At 40.7% G+C, this 14,760-nt stretch overlaps 1 protein-coding gene across 1 annotated transcript in view; it reads left to right on the top strand.

Moving 5' to 3' along the window:
* The first annotated feature begins 749 nt into the window (after nt 1-749).
* Nucleotides 750-14,760, top strand: part of LOC117401020 (signal transducer and activator of transcription 5B) — a 49,896-nt gene continuing 35,885 nt past the window's right edge. Inside the window, exon 1 of the mRNA XM_034001411.3 lies at nt 750-1,045. The gene's annotated coding sequence lies outside the window, so the exon portion shown is untranslated. The remainder of the gene's footprint in view (nt 1,046-14,760) is intronic.

Here is a 14,760-nt window from a genome sequence, read left to right as displayed (position 1 = left end):
AGAAGGTTAAGTGACTTGCTCAGGGTCACACAATGAGTCAGTGGCTGAGGTGGGATTTGAACCGGGGATCTCCTGGTTATAAGCCCTTTTCTGTTATAAGCCCTTTTCTTTAACCACTGGACCACACAGCCTTTCACCAGAACCCTCAATGCAATGACCGATTTGTATGTACAGTTAGTTGTAAATTATTATTATGACTACTACTACTAAGTTTGGACACGAGTCAAATCAACAAATAGGATTTTAAACACACAATTAGCTTACACACATAAAAGCTTATACCGCAAAACAGTGTAGCCCTTTTTAAAGTAAAGTAATGCAGTACTCTCAGGTTGAATGAATCCATCTTGTTGTTTTGTCTTTTTGGAAAAACACTTGACCCAAATGAGAATTCCTAAACGGGCCGACCCATTCGCGTTTCAATCCACCTGCTCAATTCTACAATAACTTAGCTATACCATTCTAGAAAAGTACTAGAATCATTCTAGAAAAGTACTAGAACCATTCTAGCACAGGTGGGGTTCTCACCTACATTCTTTTTAGCAGCTAGGACTAAACAGTCGACTAAAAAAAACCTCTTCTGAACCTGTTCGGGTACAGGAATGCCCCCCACTCTCGAACCAAACGAGTTTTGATGTTCCTGCGAGAAAGTTGATTTTTTTTTTTCACGTTGTTGTAATACTCATAAGCGCCCGGTGCAGTCAGGGTTAAGCGACTGAACTCCTCAGCCAATCAAGACGAAACCGAAATCAAGAGAATGCACACTTGAGCAGGAAATATTACGCTTCAGTCTTACAAGAAGCAGACACCATTTCGTTCTCAGCTATCTTCAAAACTTGTGTTTGTTTGGGGTTTTTTTTTTAACCTCCGCGTCGGAGAATCCGATATTCTAAATACTTTCAACAAACACCACCATATAATCGCTGAACTGCAAACATGAACACATATAAGTGCTAATGTGGCGGAAGGACGCGACGTGTTAAAGAACGACCTTCCTCGGTGAACAGGAGAGGAGGCGAACAAAATCAACCCTCACTGCTTTGAGGTAAGACCTGAAGTTACTTTGTTTTTACTGGCTGCTTAACATTAAATTAATACTAAAAAACATCGCAGCTCTGTATTGAGTACAGTACATGTACAGTACAAACTCACACCATTACAATTGTTAAATGTTATTTATCACAGTACGGTACTAAAAATGGCACACTGACGCATTTATATACATTTTCTGAAGGTGGAATCGTCATTCGGTTTATTAAATGCTGACAGTGACAATTCACGTCAGATAAAAAACAAAACCGTTTCAAATTGTAGAATGTTTTTAAGTAATTGTGGTCAGCCTGCGTAACTTATTTGTAGTGTTTATATATTATAAAGGACAGGTTTAATAATGTTTATGTTGTTAGGGTAAACATTGAAATGAATGGCACCGTGCCAGTCAAATGCATACCAATGAGCAGCCATTCATACAGATATAAAATGTACGCGTTGAAATATCTCATTATCGGGAATGTTGTCTAAATGATTACACAAAATGAAGCGACAGCACAAAGTCTACAGCCAGCAAAACCAAAACGAGAACAGTACGTAAGGAACCTATACGGGGCCGAGGACTTGACAGTCTTAAAACTGTGTTTTGTGAATGATAATATTATTATTATTATTATTATTATTATTATTATTATTATTATTATTATTATTATTACCACTACGACTACGACTACTACTACTACTACAGTTAAGAATGTCTATATGTAAGCAAAAACTAAAACAAACTTATGAAGTAAAAAGTGTGTTCCGCCCAGTGGGGAAAGATGAAAAAAAACACAAACACGCTTGTCAGACAGTGCTCTGTGTGGGTCGTAAACACGCGTGGAGTGTGCGCGTGTTCTTTATGGAAGTATTAGTCAAATCCTGGTGGAGTAAAACACACGCAACACACCGCGAGCGAACCTCAAATCCGACACAGCCTAGTTTTATTACAGAACACACTTTTCTTAAGGCTTGGGATAGTTTTATTGATATAAAAATGTGTATTGGACTTTGTCAAAATGGATGCAAATTAATTGCACTTCAAAACACACTTTGGTAAATACGCATTGCATAAAGCTGTAGGGTCCGTTTCAGATATGAATTTTAATAACGACATCAAACGCAGCAATGCTATTCATTTATAAAACGACAGGCGAGTCACACGCCTGTAACTAAAGTCTGTAAACAGTGTATCTCATTTGTCACAGTCTGACCGCGAGTCTATATCTGAGATGCCGTTTGATATAATTTGAATACGTCTTGATACTGTATACCACCGCAAAAAAAGAAAAGTATTCAAATTTTTATTTTATCAGAGCTGTGGATATTTACACTCGTGTGAATCCAATTGTTCTGCGGTTTCTAAAGTTGTCATATTTTTTTTATAGATGCTGTTATTACGCCAGTAAAAAATAATAATTCTGCATTAGTTGTTATTTTCCCTATTCTTCTGCCTGCGGAAAATACCGAATAGTTCATTAACATAGCCTAGCTTTGTTCCCGCGGCATGGATGGGTATTACTTGTAGTAATGAGGCCTCAGGCTGGCGATTCTATTTATTTTGTGTCAGCTTAACCGCTTTGTCATCCCTCATGCAACGTGATCTTATGTAACTATGCATAAGTTGGCATCTTATTCGGCCAGCTTCCTATTCGCATACAGCAAATGTAACACTAATTGAATAAGCAGCTGTGGTATTTCAAGGGTAAAATCGCTTTGGGCTAATTATTTCAAAGTTGATTCACACAGAGAGGGATCCCCTCTACGTCCCCCATATGTATTTATACCGGCCCAAAACAGATTTTCAGACAAAAATCATACAAAAATCTGGGCTGTTTTTGTTTCAAAATCCATTTTGGGCCTGGATAAATTCACATGGGGGATGTGGAGGGGTTTCCCCTCTGTGTGAATCAACATTGAAATCAGTGGCCTGATTTAACCCCTGAAATACCCCAGTTACTTCGTCAATTTGTGTTACACTGGCTGTATGCAAATAAGAAGCCAGCTTCAGCATCGTATCTTATGTACAAGTTATAGCTGGGGGATGTAGTGGAGGATATCAGATATGATGGGGGGGGGGGGGGGGGGGGGGGGGGGGTTCTGTGTGGCTGTATATCTCTCCATCTGTAAGGGGGTGTGCGTCTGTCTCTCTGTACATCTGTAAGGGGGTGTGCGTCTGTCTCTCTGTACATCTGTAAGGGGGTGTGCGTCTGTCTCTCTGTACATCTGTAAGGGGGTGTGCGTCTGTCTCTCTGTACATCAGTAAGTCACACACAGTTTTGCATGTATAATAACTGCAAATCATGACTAACCATTTGATTGCTATTTTGTATTCTATACTATTATGTACATACTGTGGTATACATCACAGTCTTCAGCTTTTTCCTGATCGCTCTCAGTTTGAATTTGCAGCCGTGGGATGTATGGTATTGATGTGCTAGAGCTGAAGAGCAGCCCCTGAGCTCACAGCATTTGAGATCAGAAGCACTCAGAACGACTGCATTATACAGAGGTCAAACTATGCTTACAACTACATTGCTTAAAACTGCAGAATCCCATGTTCTTCTTCAGATTGACACTAACAATGTGTTTTATATGGGGTAGGCTGAGCCCAACTGAACCCTCTCCTGAATGCAGCTTGCAGGAGGTTGTATGTGACATCTTTTATTTGCCAGAAAGCAAAAGAGAAATGAAACATGAGGCATGGCCTTAGTCACAGCAGTATTTCTGTAAAGCTGCCTGACAGTCCATTTCTCAGGAAACACCTACAGGCATTATCATTACAGGCCTGTAAGACAGCACTGCGTGTTGCTTCCTGGTAACCTATTTCATGCATTCATTATTCTCAACGCTAAAAACCTTGATTTTACTGTTCTTTTTCTTTAGAGGGCCCAATTATTTTCTCAGATTTCCTCCCCAATTTAGAATGTCCAATTCCCTCAGTGCAGCAGTGCCTAAAACAGCTCAGGAGAACTGAAGGTCAGTGTGCGTCCTCCGATCCCCGAGCCAATCACCTCTTTACACCCAGGAGCTCCACAGCAGATGGGAGCTGTCTGCCCTTAGTGGACAAAGGCCAGCCTGCAGGTGTCCGCTTTGAGCTCACCAGGCACTTGACCAGTAGAGTTCACTATAGTGCGATGAGGACAAACATTCCATGACGGTTTTGCCTCCCTAACCCACAGGAGTACCAGAGCCAATGAGACGAGTGCCCCATGGTAACGATCTCTCTCCCTAGTCCAAGACACAACCTAACTCAAAACAGTTCAGCAGCCACATCACAGTGCGGAAGGTCTTCCAGTTAAAGCTACAGTAGCATTAGCTGCACACTACAAAACAGACTACCAACTAATAATTACTTTATGCTGTATTAATTCTACACTAATAACATTAAAACAATAATCTGAACAGTGCAAATACTGTAACCTAGACAAAACAATAGAGAGTACATGTCAACCCTACACAAGCATTATCGCAGAGGTAGCATTAATCAGTAATGCACAGAACCACTACCAGGCTGCTGTGTTACGTGAGCCTCGATATTTCCACTCAGGCATTATTTTTGGTCATTAAAAACCAGAAATTAATGGTGAATATTTTACTTTCAGCTAAAAGTTGGGAGGGGCGATTGTTCAAACCGCAGAGTTGACTCAGCAGAATCCGATGATTCAATGATTACAGGGCTTCATATTAATTACAAGGTTATATCTGTATGTTTTTTTTCAGCCTTAGTCTGCTCAAAATAAATCCTTTACTTCAGTGTTGAATGATATATTTTGTGCGATTCTTAAAAATCAACACTGAAAATGAAGACCAACTACTAAAGGGTGTAACGATTCAGAAAAGTCTACGTCATGCTTTCCAGGGTCTACTGCATTGCTATTGGCTAATGTAGCCTCAAAATGGGTGGGCTTCTGTGTGTCTTCCACCTGCAATCACCCTGTCTGTCAAGTTTTACTGTATTTGTATTGGCTACACGATGCAAGTTTGCGGCTAGCCTCTGCCACTCATAATTAGATTTAATCTTGACGTGTCTGCCAGGCAGGTTGTGGGTCACGTGTGGCTACTCGCTTCAGTTCCGATTTCCATACAGTACGTTGTAGTTTTTTTTAAATTCATGGAATTTAAAACAGGGAGGACCAAAACAAAATTGCTTTTTTAATTGCTCATGATACGACAAAACGAAATGCTTGACATCACTCAAGATTCATCAGTCAAGTAAGTCCACGATGTTTTTGTTGCTTTGCCTTATGTACTGCTTGTACGATATTACTGTATTACATTTATTAAATTACAAAGTTTTGAGTACTGCAACGTTTTATTGCGTATTTAAAAAACTATATATTATAATATGTATGGATCAAGTTTCTTTTGCTGGCGCTTACTGCTATTAAAACATTTTGACATTAGACATGCCAGTGGCAGGCAAACAGAACTGAAGAGCAGCTCCTTAACTCACCCGTGACTTATCAACAAAACCCCACAATATCTGAGGAATTGCAACCTAAACCACTGACAATGATTGCAAACAACACAACGGGGGAAAAACTAAGCAATGTGATGCGAAGCTGCTGTAAACTGGGCTCACTCTCGGTTCATTTGCCCCTTTTAATTCAGACCCAGACCCACAATTTGAATTTTTAAAGCGTTTTTGGAGTGCTTACTACACATAGGAACACCCTGACTACAAAACAATACAAAGCAGACCATTTTTAAGAAATAATACACAAAAGGACTATACACAGTACCTTTTCCTGATACGATTGAGCACACTTTCAATCGGGTTCCTTCACACAGCAACAGCAGCCTCAAGAAGACTGCTTGCTCTCTATAAAAACCCTGCACCTGGCTCTAACTTACAATGGCAGCCAGGTGCAGGTGATAATTAAACAATAAATGCTAATTAAACAATTATTAAACAAATATACATTTCTGGCATGGAGGATATTAACCCCTTCCCTGCCTTGTCACACTACTTACATAAACATAATTCAGGGATTATAGCTCTTGTGCCAAAAGAATTGTCCGAATTGTTTCAGACTTTGCACCATAATCACATAGTAATAACTGAGATAGATAACGACTGTAAAGAGTTAGAGCTACGTATGTGCCCAATGGTATTGTCACAATTACTTACACAAAATAATGTTACCACCAAGTTTCATGACAATTGAATAAGCAGTTCTCTTGATTTCATTACCAGTTTTTACATCTTGAGAACACAAGGAGTCCATATACTTCACTCATTTGTGTACCTAATGACATCTCGGTGTAATTTTCCCTGCACACACATGTGATATACAGTAATTGCGCTCCTCCTCACATCAGCAGCTCCAGTGTGACTGGGTGGGGCAGTGTTTTCACTGCCTGTTCGATTATTATTATTATTATTATTATTTATTTCTTAGCAGACGCCCTTATCCAGGGCGACTTACAATCGTAAGCAAATACATTTCAAGTGTTACAATACAAGTAATACAATAAGAGCAAGAACAAGTCGATATTAGTCTTGACAGTCTGTTTGGAAACTACTGCATTATCCTGGTACTGCATTACAGGGTTTTATTTTGAAGAGGAGACTGGCATTTATTCCAGATCACCTGCAGGTCCAAACCTGCCAGACCTGTTTTGGTCTCTACACAACTCCCAGATTATAATGCCAGCTCACCTGTGCTGCTTTCAAAACCAAGAAGAAATACTGATTTTGTGCATATTTTATGAGCAATTTCCTCCACGGTAAAATTGAGTTTTGCATAAATCTGGAACACCACGAATGCAGTCAGGATGAAACTTGCCCAGAACCTTCTTTAGTTTGAGTTATTAACTACCTCCTGAAACAATGCTGGTTTTCTGTTCCTACTCATTTCAACCACCAGCATTGTTGCAGGAGGGAATGTGATCTGGATACACTGCGATGAGGAAAAATGATCTTTCTCCTGGTGAACATTCCACAGTAAATCAGGATTGTGTTGAAAAATATATTGCTGCGATACGGACAGCAAAGGTAATGAGCCGGGGGCTCTGTAACACTTCAGTCTGGGGGGATGTGGAGTCTGTCTGTCTGTCTGTCTGTCTCCACATGTCTTGAGAGCCACTTGTCTAGTTAAAGGAATTTCTGGGGGTGTCTGGAGAGACCCTGTCTGTCACACACACCATTTCATATGAGACTGAATGCAGTACCCTGGAGTACCCCCTGCAAATCCACCAGATTAAAACATTATTGGATTGAGGTCTGCAGTTCACAGGACATTGCACAAGCAAGATCCCAACTTTGTTACAAATGATAATAGTGTTAAAAGGCTTCTTCACTTACCTGAAACATTTGAAAATGAAATGACTTGTTGAAACAAACCCACTTGTAGAATAAGTAGGCTGTCCTGCTGCAGTCGCTTATCTCTGCTAAAAAATGCAGGCATTGAAACTAGTATTCTGTGTTGCTGATCAAAACACAGATCCCACTAAATGAAAACACCCTGTCGCTATTGCATTGAGAAGAGATCTACTGTATGTAGTAGGTTAACCTGCTGTATTACTGTAGCATTTGTAAGGCAGCATTATAGTACAATCCTAATAAAGTTGTCTGAAATGATGCGTCACTGACTGAAGATCATTAGGACGGGTTCTGCTGCTAAGCCTGTGTATCTTTGCCTAACTTGTCTTCTGCTTTTGGTGGGTTAGCTGTTGGAGTGTCCACCTGTGCTATTTTTATGTTTACCGGTTGTGTGGGAGCCATGAGGAATGTTTTCATGACATGCAGTAAAATGAACGAGAGAGACCCGGGTACAACGCACCCCAGGGTACCGTCTTATTATAAATTATTTCTTAGCAGACGCCCTTATCCAGGGCGACTTACAATTGTTACAAGATATCACATTATACATTATTTCACATAAAATTACCCATTTATACAGGTTTTTACTGGTGCAATCTAGGTAAAGTACCTTTCTCAAGGGTACAACAGCAGTGTCCCCCACAGGGGATTGAACCCACGACCCTCCGGTCAAGAGTCCAGAGCCCTAACCACTACTCCACAATGCCCTGTCTACCCGATTGGATTTGACATCGCCCAGAATTAGAGATGCAAATTAGGTTGATCATGTGATCTCTGGAGCACAATTGCAAACAGGAAAGATCTAACGGACTTGGAAAGAGGTGTGCTGGTGGGAGCACATTGTGTCACAGCAGCAAGGACAGTCATGCTCCAGGAGTCATCATTGTGGATCAGCAATGGCAAAGGGAAAGCCTAGAGAGAGAGCTGTGACTGCACACAGTGAAGGACAGAGGGAACAGACAGAGAGATCAGGGCACACGGGGGTCCACCCCGATATCAGGTACAGCTCTTAATAAAGTGAGTGTAGGGAAGAGCCTTTTCAAATGTTTCATTTCAAAACCCAGATATTTTATTGAGACCGAAGTCATGCAATACCGCTGTGAGAGGAATTGGAGCAAGGCGACCAGCAGAGTACCGCAGGGATCAGTATTAGGTCCTCTGCTATTCCTAATCTACATTAATGATTTAGATTCTGGTATAGTAAGCAAACTTGTTAAATTTGCAGACGACACAAAAATAGGAGGAGTGGCAAACACTGTTGCAGCAGCAAAGGTCATTCAAAATGATCTAGACAGCATTCAGAACTGGGCAGACACATGGCAAATGGCATTTAATAGAGAAAAGTGTAATGTACTGCATGCAGGTAATAAAAATGTGCATTATAAATATCATATGGGAGATACTGAAATTGAAGAAGGAATCTATGAAAAAGACCTAGGAGTTTATATTGACTCAGAAATGTCTTCTTCTAGACAACAAGATGCTTGGATATATAGTGAAAAGTGTTGAATTTAAATCAAGGGAAGTAATGTTAAGACTTTACAATGCATTAGTAAGACCTCATCTAGAATATTGTGGTCACCTTGTTACAAAAAGGATATTGCTGCTCTAGAATTAACGACCAGAATTATGCTGAGTTTAAAAGGCTATTGAACAAAGAAGACTACGCTGCGATTTTATTCAAGCATTAAAAATTCTAAAAGGTATTGACAATGTCGACCCAGGGAACTTTTTCGACCTGAAAAAAGAAACAAGGACCAGGGGTCACAAAAGGAGATTAGATAAAGGGGCCTTCAGTACAGAAAATAGGAGGGACTTGTTTTACACAGAGAATTGTGAGGGTCTGGAACCAACTCCCCAGTAATGTTGTTGAAGCTGACACCCTGGGATCCTTCAAGAAGCTGCTTGATGAGATTCTGGGATCAATAAGCTACTAACAACCAAATGAGCAAGATGGGCCAAATGGCCTCCTCTCGTTTGTAAACTTTCTTATCTTCTTCTTATGTTCTTAAGCTATAAATGAAAACACCAGAGTGCAGGAATAGAAACAGAAAATCTGCCAATGAACACATACAAGCAGAGAGCCTCACACAGCTGTTGAAGGAGGGACTAATAATCAGATTAATCACACCCTCTTATCATACTGCCAATGCAAAGAGCCCTTGAGAGGAGAGAGAAGAGTCTTCAGTAGACATGGCTGTGAACCGTGCAGAGCTCAAACTAAAATAAATCGAAGAAATGTGATTTAAAAAGGAAATAAGAATTGGAAACCAGCTCCCAATAGTGGCTGAAAGAATTCATTTTGTACATGTTGTTTGTTCTACCTTTGAGTTAATATGTAACAATAAGAAGAAGTTGTGTTAGAATCGAGTGTTTCTGTTAGTGAACGGCAGGCAGATTTTCACACAGTTACACACTGAGAAAAAAACAGGAAGAGGGCAGTGCTTCGTCACAGCCTGCAGAGAGAACCAGGGAGCGTTGCAGAGAGAACTCAAAACAGAGGGTGTGACATTTGAAAAGGGATTGTAGCTAACAAGATAATTCCCTGATTTCCACACCACAGACAACCATTCACTACGTAGGTCTCAAATCCTAAACAGATGTATTTTTGTAACATTTGAATCTGGTACGACACCAGGTTAATGCAGTGCCTGTGTGCAGTCCTTCACAGAGCATGGTCACCTGGAGAGTTAAACTGCCCTCAGCCTTCAGGCCTTCTTTCCTGTAAGAAACCAGCAAGCTGCTTCCCCTAATGACTGCCGTGCACAGACAGCAAGACGCTTCAAACTGGAATTTTCTTTAAATACCATGGTGAATTTGCACAATATTTTTGCAGTTTCCCCCAAGGTTTTAATATGCATTTCTCTTGGTTTGCCTTGTTTTAAAATATGCTTTACCAAACCTTTCTGGGCTTTACAATGCTTCCATTTGCTTTACCATGATTTCACTATGCTGTATTGCACTTTGCTATGCTTTTATGGTGGGAAGCTTTTATAACAGCAGATGTTTTCAAACATGCGCACAGATGGGTCCAATGACTTCTCTAATCTGTACCAAAAAGATACAAAAATGACATCTGAAATAAATAACATTGTACTGTGCAGAAGTGCTTGCAATAAGGTATGAATCATACTTTTGTTTTCCAGTTAATTTAAAATGAAATAATATTTGTCTGAATTGTGAAAGAATAATATAAAAAACACGTGTTCATTCCCGCCCTAAAGGAAACGTCTTTAAAAATGACAAATAAGCAGAATGCCATTTCAGAGGCCTTTACTGTGGATTTAAAAAGCACACCCTTCTCTCCGGTCTCTTATCATTCTCATTCGGATACAGTTTGAGCCTGAGAGAGCTCCAGAACCCATGCAGTGCCGCAGGGACACATTACTGTGCACTGCTCATAGCATGCACTGTTAACACTGACTGTCACAAACACAGGGGTACAGAAAGCACGCCATTTACTTTGTTAGCTGTTTGCAATGCACCCTTATTGATTTTTAGGGTACTTCGTTTTGCCACTACCCTGCCTACATAAACTTTAGTGCTGATCCAAACTATTAAAGGTTTTGAAAAAATAAAAACTGTTTTCTTAAATAATATAAAGCCTGTATTTCATACCTTTAGTTATTTATTCCAGATCTTTTTAAGTGCACCTTTTCTTTGTGTGTCGGGTTTGAAACATATGCGTGGATATTAGGGAGACTGACAGCAAAATAAGTGTATATTCACATTTAAAACACGGTGGACTAAATTAATTCCAGCAATTATGAAATATGAGGTAAATACTACAGCACCATGACTCAAGACATGCTGAATCATTTAGCCATTCTCCAAGTTCACCAAGAAAAGACTGGCCCTCCTTGATAATCTTGAGATAAGCAGTAGAATTCATACACAACTGTGGGCCCCACAGTGCTGGATTTGGATATCCTGACTTTACTGTGAAGGTACAGAATACCAGGAATAGCAGCTAAACAAGCTGCTCTCACCTGCCCCTGCTGTAGAAAGGGCCATGTTTCTTCATCCCAAGCTGCTCTCACCTGCCCCTGCTGTAGAAAGGGCCATGTTTCTTCATCCCAAGCTGCTCTCACCTGCCCCTGCTGTAGAAAGGGCCATGTTTCTTCATCCCAAGCTGCTCTCACCTGCCCCTGCTGTAGAAAGGGCCATGTTTCTTCATCCCAAGCTGCTCTCACCTGCCCCTGCTGTAGAAAGGGCCATGTTTCTTCATCCCAAGCTGCTCTCACCTGCCCCTGCTGTAGAAAGGGCCATGTTTCTTCATCCCAAGCTGCTCTCACCTGCCCCTGCTGTAGAAAGGGCCATGTTTCTTCATCCTAATTGAGCTCTGTATTCTCCTGTCAGGGTTGTAGCACCCTTTTGAAATGTTGTGTAACAGAATTTATAGTAAGTGTGTTATTGAGGTTATTTGCAGTATGATACTTTGATATTTGTGCTCCCAGGGTGCACTGGGAGACCCCATAGTCTTATGAAAAATGGCCATATGTATTTTCAACACACCAGCCGCGATGTGATTTTGTAATTGGTGAGAGACACTTTCGCAGCGACGTGACCATACACACCAGAAGCGACACAGAGGCGATGTGACAGGTTTGAAAACTGCCAGATCTACACAACTGTTAAAAATTGCTATTGACAAAACTATGATCAAGACTGGTACATATTCGTCAACATGACGTGGAAATTACGAGTGTCTTCTCCGACGGTATTTCAACACATATGGCAATAAATCATACACACCAGGCTTATCCAGTTCCTTCGAAATGGACTCCCATATATTATCTTTCAAATCTTTATAATTGTGATGCCCTTTGTCATAAAGCTCTGGGTATTTTTTCAACGACAGGTATTATCGTTTCCTCCGTCATTGTGGATACTGCTTCCCCCTGCTGGACCACGTGCATTGAAGCTGTTCTCTGATTGCTCCGTCATTGTGGATACTGCTTCACCCTGCTGGACCACGTGCATTGAAGCTGTTCTATGATTGCTCCGTCATTGTGGATACTGCTTCACCCTGCTGGACCACGTGCATTGAAGCTGTTCTATGATTGCTCCGTCATTGTGGATACTGCTTCACCCTGCTGGACCACGTGCATTGAAGCTGTTCTCTGATTGCTCCGTCATTGTGGATACTGCTTCCCCCTGCTGGACCACGTGCATTGAAGCTGTTCTCTGATTGCTCCGTCATTGTGGATACTGCTTCACCCTGCTGGACCACGTGCATTGAAGCTGTTCTCTGATTGCTCAATGCCCTAGTTGACGTGCAGATTCAATCCTATTTATTTCGCTCCGCTCCTGCGTAGCCCTCTCGCGTCGCTTGTTGTGTGATACTCCTCAAAGTATAGGGTCTGTTCATTTTGACGCAGCGCTGCTCAGTTCCGCTTGCCGCATCGCGTCTGGTGGGTAGCAGCCTTAACAGTTTAACCGACAGATACATGTAGAATGTTTCAATGATAAATAGCCCTTAATCTCATTTTCTTAGTTTTATCACAGGAAACCCGAGAGTCTGGGTGATAGAGAAATCTTTAGACAGCTGCAAAGATTGAAGTCTTTAAAATATTGAAAAGAAGTTGACCGAGTTCACCCTAGCCAACACTTTAAAGCACAGAAACAAGATGGGCACAGATTGAGCACAGAGTTTCTTTTAATAACAATTCCACACAACAATGTCCAGCGCTCCAGTTAAGTATTTGGGTCTGGGAGTAACTTACCCTCTCGTTTTAATACTCGGAGAGTAAAATGTATTTTCAGGCGGTAAAATGCAACATTACCTCGAAGTCATGTGTAATCTCTATAAATACTGTACAATATTTTATGGTAATGGGACAGGCATTAAAAAAGAGCATTCCATTTGAACTGCATTGTTACTTTGAACTCCTGCACAGCCACGCGTGTGTTCTACAAGGTTATTTATCAGCTCAGCGCATTTTTATCGAGGTACCACACTGACAAATTAATTACGTTACTTACATTGTAACATTACATTCTTAAACTCGGTGAACATTATTATTATTATTATTTATTTCTTAGCAGACGCCCTTATCCAGGGCGACTTACAATTGTTACAAGAGATCACATTATACATTATTTCACATTATACAAATATCACATTAGTTTACATACAATTACCCATTTATACAGTTGGGTTTTTACTGAAGCAATCTAGGTAAAGTACCTTGCTCAAGGATACAACATCAGTGTCCCCCACTGGGGAGTGAACCCACAACCCTCCGGTCAAGAGTCCAGAGCCCTAGCCACTACTCCACACTGCTGCCCTGCACACTGAACATGTTAAAACTTCTATAAACCCATACAGAAATACAATTTGAAAATGCATTACTAAGTTATAAAACAGGTTGTTTCATATTATAGGCATCTTTTTTTAGCGGTTGCCTCTGACGATGGTTCCAGTTGCATTTGTAGCTGCACTGGGGTGTTACGCTTCAACCTGTGCAGCTTTGAGTCTTTCTTATTCTTGCTGTGATTGTCTGCAAAGACAACACGGCTAGCCAGAGATTGGATAATGTTGTTGGTTTTTCTTGTGTACAGTTTCCTAGTAACTGAAGACATTGTATTCTAGTTGTTAGTGGAAGTTTTAGAGGAGGCAGACAAGCTGGGCAGCAAAATTGCTATGTGTATTTTTACACATTAAATTTAAATTGAGTGCGTAATAACGGCAGGTGCCTGGACTGCTGAGACTGTCATTTATATTTGTAGATTCTTTCCGATCCTGATTAAAAAAATGGGGACGCTTATGTTGTGTCTGTCTCTCTCTCTCTCTCTGTCTGTGTGTGTGTCTCTGTCTGTCTGTCTCTCTGTCTCTCGCTCTCTGTGTCTGTCTGTCACACTACACAGTGAACTTCCTAGATTTTGCAACTTTTACCATACACTCTTGGTCAAGCTGTTGATGCTGAATCATTTGCATCTTTCAAGATCAGCTACTAGGAACCGGACGAGCATCGATGGGCTGAATGGCATCCTCTCGTTTGTACATTTTCTTGCTTTCTTATTGGATCCACTTCAGTTAATCTGTAAATAAACAAATGAAAGAAAAGCCTTGTGTTATGAAGTCACATATTTTTCCACCAGTAGCACATTTATTCACATTAGTTTCTGGCTTGAGTTCTGAGTTGTACAATTTAAATGATGATTTATAGAGTTTCGCTGCCCTCTTTTATGAAGATTTACAGAAAGGCCTGTAATTCACAAATTTGGTTTCAGCGACACGCACATAAGCTTCCTTGTTCCTAAAAACGCTGAGCTGATAAAACTGAAATTCTGCACTCGCTCAACTGTTGTGTAATTGCCGTTTTATTAAATACATTCATCCATAACTTCAAAACATTCAAGGTGAAACTTGGAAAAGAAGTCAAGCAGACTGCTAA

This window comes from Acipenser ruthenus, chromosome 45 (assembly GCF_902713425.1).
Source record: "Acipenser ruthenus chromosome 45, fAciRut3.2 maternal haplotype, whole genome shotgun sequence".
Lineage (NCBI taxonomy): Eukaryota > Metazoa > Chordata > Actinopteri > Acipenseriformes > Acipenseridae > Acipenser > Acipenser ruthenus.
Note: the sequence above shows the minus strand (reverse complement) of the source record. Positions and strands in the feature narration are given on the sequence as shown.